The sequence below is a fragment of the Myxocyprinus asiaticus genome, chromosome 35, assembly GCF_019703515.2.
Source record: "Myxocyprinus asiaticus isolate MX2 ecotype Aquarium Trade chromosome 35, UBuf_Myxa_2, whole genome shotgun sequence".
Lineage (NCBI taxonomy): Eukaryota > Metazoa > Chordata > Actinopteri > Cypriniformes > Catostomidae > Myxocyprinus > Myxocyprinus asiaticus.
This window is the reverse complement of record NC_059378.1, coordinates 10,025,396-10,031,946: the sequence shown is the minus strand read 5'-3', so window position 1 is coordinate 10,031,946 and position 6,551 is coordinate 10,025,396.

Below are 6,551 nucleotides of genomic sequence, written 5' to 3'. Positions count from 1 at the left end.
CCCTGACATACTTCAACACGTACATGCACACTCTTTAAAAACATATAAACGGCACTTATGCGTTAACATAAACACATAAAAGTCAGATATCAGATGTCAAACAAGTGTCTCTCCTTTATCTCCAGCAGAAGAATGTATTAAACGTCACTTCAGTCACATGTTACGAAATACTGTATATGCCATTGCTAGTTCCTGTTTACCCTACATAATCTAAAACTGATTATTTCACAGCACATTTTTGCATTTCACAGACAGCAGGAAGACAGTCAAAGGATGAGGACCAGACTCCTAAAAGTTATCCAGAGATCTCTGCTATGTCAGAAAGCAACAGTGCAATCATCTCTTTTGGCACTGCACTTACAATTACACTAGTGTGTGGCTGACTTCTGCTTATAACTGTATTATTTTACAGACACAAAAAGTAAGTGACCAAAGTTGCTTCTCTGAAAAATATCAAAACAATATCCAAAGTGATGTCAGTCACACAGCCCATGCAGACAAAGGATAGAACACCTTTTTTCTTTTATTTCCAACATGAATAAAAAAGAAATAACAAGAGGAATAGAAACCCAGAAGTAATGGATTTTATTATTTATTTATTCAAGACAATCTTTAAAGTGAGAGGCCTCTCAGCAGGTAGCAGTTTCTCATTTTGTATTGTACGGCATTGTAAGGTTGCATTTTTTCCTGCTCAAAAGGAGTCTACAACCAGGATATAGTACTACAAAATAGGAAATTAATTATTTGTGAGGTGGTCCATTGACATTATTTTAGATTTAGATTTGAATTGAAAAATTGACTCATTCCATTGAAATCATGGATGGAAAATATCAACAACCTTCAGAAAAAGAAAAGACATAAGAAAAAAGTTCACTTTTCTTGGTATGCAAACACAAATATACACTCACTTTATTGGGAACACCTGTACACCTATTTATTTATGCAATTATCTAATCAGCCAATTGTGTGACAGCAGTGCAATGCATAAAATCATGCAGATACAGGTCAGGAGCTTCAGATAATATTCACGTCAACTATCAGAATGGGGGAAAAAATTACTGATGGTACTAGACAGGCTGGTAATTTCTGTAACTGCTGATCTCCTGGGATTTTCACGCACAACAGTCTCTAGAGTATACTTAGAATAGTCCCAGAAACAAAAAACATCCAGTGAGTGGCAGTTCTGTGGACAGAAACACCTTGTTGATGAAAGAGGTCAACCAAGAATGGCCAGACTGGTTCGAGCTTACAGAAAGGCTACGGTAACTCAGACAACCACTTTGTACAATTGTAGTGAGCAGAACAGCATCTCAGAATGCACAACACGTAGAACCTTGAGGTGGATGGGCTACAACAGCAGAAGACCACGTCTGGCACTTTATTAGGACCACAGTGTTCCTAATAAAGTTTTAAGTGAGTGTATATGGAGTGTGTGTGTATATATATATATATATATATATACAGTATATACTGTACATACAGGGAAGGAGGTATACTTTATATTCTAAGTGCTGCCTTAACTTCATAAGTAAATAAATAATGTAATGATTTGCTTGGCACATATTGATGAAAGGAATCTAACAGCAATATAGTTTGTGCAGTCCAAAAGTACAGATGAGTAAAGAACTGAAGGAACTGCTATTTTTAAAATACTTATAGCAACAGTCAACATTAACAGTGTTTGTCATTAAAAACTATCCATTTACAATAAAAAAGATCTCATGTTAGAAAGTTTGTTTGATTGTTTGTATTTTTTTCTTGTCTCAGATGCATGTTAACACAATTCCTGTAAGAGTCACATGCTGCTTCTCTCCTCTAACATATGACAATGATAAAACAATAATAATGTCAGGGCGGAAGAATGCTTCTAAACTGATGTTTCAAAGATGTTTCATGCTGTTTGTGTAAGATACTGGGAAATAAATGGAAAAATAATGGCACACTCACACAGGTTCTCAAGTTTGGAACATTCATGAGCTTATTAATGAGAATTATAAATGATTTAATGTAATGATAATACGTTTCACATCTATTTTTATTCATGATATTTCACCTTATTAGAAAACAAAATGAGTAAGATCCTTATAGCCCAGGTTAATTTGCTAATCAGAAAATGTAATTTAAACAAAGACAAGAACAACATTATATAGGGGAGACTAAGGTAACAGCACAAATGGAAAAAGTAATATACAAAAATAATCTACAAAATTATTATGAATGAAGTTGATGAATGAGTGTTAAACTAGGTATTTGAAAACAAAATACAAAACCACTGCTGGAAATATGACTTCACCATGTGACAACTTGCCCCGGTCTAAATATGGAAAAACTTAACAAAGAATGGATTAAAGGTTGATGAGGAGTTTGTTGAGGTGTTAGTAATGAAAGTTTCATTACACACAGTGAGTTTTATTTGTTTTAGTCATAAAGGCATTTTATCAATGACAACAGCTTATAACTTGTTCTGTGTCACACTGCTCTTTGTTTTTAATTCTCTTTCACCACCGTTACATTAGTTGTTTACACTGTAACAACTTAAATAGATGACATTGGTTTATAAGCAATGGATGAACAACCACAAAGTTCTGCTTGCATTTAGTGAAAATGGCAGAACTGGAATTAGCCATTTGCATGCTTTATAAAGAGTTTTATAACACTGTATACTTTATGAGAAAAGGAAAAAAACTGACCACGCCAACTTAATAAGGAATTCAGTATGGGTGTTTGTTTCTGACTGCAACACAAAGAATGTCATGTGTTGGAGATTTTCTAAAACACATATTGTTTAACCAAACCACCAAATCTGACATGTCAAACCTCAGTGACAGTGCCAAAAAGTGGTAGAAAACCTTATATCATCAGCTTGCATTGTGCAACAGTTCTGTTTAAAGCCTGTGAAAATGTTTGTGTAATTATTTTGTATTTTATTTTATAATGATAATTTTTTAATGAAAAAAGTTGGACGGAATGTCATGCATTTGTGCTCGTGATGTGCTCAGTAAACAAAATACAATTTCAGCTGAGTACTGAATGTAATAAAGGAACAGAGACAGCCATTATTAGTTGGATAAGAGCAATAGAACGGAGTTCTTTTGTTGTACTGCCAATAAAGATGGATCACCCTTCTGAAAAGTCACTTTAGCATCTGTTATGAAATGAATTGAATTTCAAATTCCAAACGGAACCACATGCAAGCAGTGTGTGTAAAGCATAGGCCTAGCAAAGGTTTTATGACACAAAGTTTGTAATATATAAAATACACAAAGACAAATACTTTAAAGAACCCATGAAATCAAAATTAGGGTTTTATGGCTTTTAGTCCATGTGTGTTTGCTTTGAGGTCATCTATATTCTCATATACTATTACATTTAAATTTATTTTTAACTAAAATGTACAGTCTGTCTTTTCCGGGAAATAAAGAAAAACAGACCAAAAATATTGATGACTTGTGTAGCACTACAAAGATTTTTGTCCAATCAAGTGATCTAGAATGAGAATGTCCCTCCCCCTGCCACCAATGACCAAGTAGCAAATCATGGTACACTGGCCTATTTGCTTTGCTTTTTCAATAGGAAATATGTCAAGACAGATCAGAAAAAGATGTCATAGTGTCTTTAAATTCATAAATTAATTATGTTTACCCATACAAATGTACTTTTACCCATTCCACGATGAATGTTTAATTGAAGTTGGATTGTATTTAACCCTTTAAGCTCTTAAGGTGTTTTTAAAGAATTCCTGTTTCAGTGGCATACCCAAAATTAAATGCTTAAAGTGTTTGGTCCCATTTTAAAGAAAACGTTTCAAATATTTTAATGATATAGATTATGATAAATTTTGAGGCTCTCAGCCTAAGAAACTGCTGAAAAGCACAACAAATCTTGAGCCAAAAATTATAAATATTTTTATAATATAAAATATTTTTCTGATTTGACATTATATATCTCAGTTAATGAGGTTGCTCTGAAAACTTCTCCTAAAAGTTTTTTTTTTCTGTTCCCAATCATGTCACCTGTACATGAGTATCAATTCTGTGTTGATACTACAAAGCAATCAAAAGTTTTAGTATTACAAAAAGAATTTATCCTAGTGTCCAAAACACCTCCAAACAAATAAACATAATAATTGTACATATATGACTAAAGGTATGCTCTCTCTCTCCAAAGCATGCAGGCATAGGTAACGAGATCTATTTCAGTTCCATTCTGTGTCATTTGAGCCATCATTGAGTCTGTATCATGTACTTGGCGTCATCTAGTGGTGGCCATATGTAATTTCTGCCCATATTTGGAGGACTTCCACCTCTGGTTGCAGCAATCTTAATCCTAATACAATTAGTTTGGCGTTCCATGATGCTGGATATCATACTACATCATTTTTAGAAAAAAGTCATCTGATCCAGGAAAGCTATCGTGTTTTTTAGCCAAATAGTATATTATGTGCTGTGTGCACATTCTGTATATATATTGCTATTATTCTGGTATATTCTGGTATGAAATAGACTGGTTGTATTCTCCTCTGCGAGAGCTTTCCAACGACATATGACACATGGCTATATGATCAGTTTGATGTTTTTACCGATTACAATAATATGTGCAGTGCAATTTTTTTTTATTTTTTATAAATGATCAAAATGGAACACTTCTGATTTGTCTGCAAATTGGTCATAATGCCTACATACATTGTAAAGTAGAGCTTCTAAGCTTTCAAACGATACCTACTTTGTGTTGGTCAAGAGTTAGTAATAGTTTATTAAAGTTTAACTCCTAAAGACATGAATTGTAATTTTGTAATATATGTAGTAAATCATGACCACTCACATTAAAATGAAGACTCCAGTCATAACAGTAACCTGATAAAAGCTGTTTTATTCATCATGGAGAGGGTCCGCACATGGGGGCTGCCATTTTAGAATCACATGATCAGCCGAATACTACTCGCTTAATCTCAGTAACCGTCCTGTTATTTGACACTTTCACTCATTGATTAAAGTAATCATGGCTGACTGTGAAAACTACATTTCTACAATGGCATTTGAAACTGAAAACTATTAATTTTAAATGATGCTGCATCCAAGCCGTTAGGTGTCAGTTTTAGTCCAAGAAGACACAAAGACAAAAGTTACTGAGTGTACCTTTAAGCAGTCACACAGAGGATTCAATATCTTTATGCGGTGCTGTAATCATGTTTATTAAATCAAAGTAACTGAAAGGAACACCACATTTCTTTATCTTTGTAATTCATTCAATTCATTAAACTAAAAAGAGAACCTTGTAGTCTCCACTAATTATTTTACCATCTGTGTTTTATAAAATGGAGAGGCTAATGTTTATAGGCTTTTCAGGTATTATCAGTGTACATCACAAACATACTGTTTCAAGTGACTTGAAATGATCAGCTTTGGCATCTGCACAAGAAAACAGCAGCAGTTTAGGGTTGTTTATATCACAGAAAAAAATGTTCTGCCATAGTGAATTAGGATGATGCTATAATGTTGAATTTGGTTTAATGTGTTGTATGATGCATGATGAAAAGTACACTAAATAAGGTTACCCAAAGCACACAAGGTAGCAACTGACTATAAATAGACACTGCATTCAAGTGAGAGCAACAGTGCATTTTAGAATAACACAGCTTCATATTAGAATGCTTTCACTGTATCACTGTTTGACTGTTTGCTACACCACTGTGTCAAATGCATTTGCATGGAATGGCCTTGAGACGAGTTAGCTACTTTCTTACAAACAACACATTCAGAGCTACTGATACCACCTTGTGGCCGGATATTGCCAGTGCAATCTAGTGAACCACCTTAAAGTCTGCATTTTTTAATGTACAACATGAACATAAAATCTAAAAAGGTGCTTTACAGCAGTGGTAAACATGGAATGGAATTTAGAAATGTAAATGTTGCACCTAGAAGTGCTCATGCTTTGAGTAAAACAATGTCCCTGAGAGACAGTCCTGTTTATTATCATTTGTGAGATTTTTACTGTTTCCGCCGGGCCCTAAATTATAAATGTTGCTTAACTGGGGAAACGCAAGAGTCAATAGAGAAGAAGGGGGAATGTTTGTTTTCATATCATAGCAACTGATGATTGCACATTTAAAGTAGTAATTTATTACTGTTAGTCTTTAACAGATGCATATCTGGTTCCTTCCTGACAGGATGTGGTGTTTTACAATGTGAAAAATGTACTGAGAAGCGCAGTTCAAAAATGCACTGGATTATACCTCACAATGCAAGTGAATGAGTACCAAAATTTTGAAAAGAACATAGACAACATAAAAATAATCCATAAGACTCCACTGGTTAAATACATATCTTCATAAGCGATATAATCGGGGGTGTAATGTACTTGGGTAATTATACTTCATTACTATACTTAATTATTATTTTTGGGGATTTGTACTTTACTCGAGTGCAATTTAAAATGAATACTTGAACTTTTACTTAATTACATTTTCAAATAAAAATAGTACTTTTTACTCCTTACAATTTTATTTAGACCTGAAAAATAAATTTTTGTAGGTAATTTTCTTCTGTCTT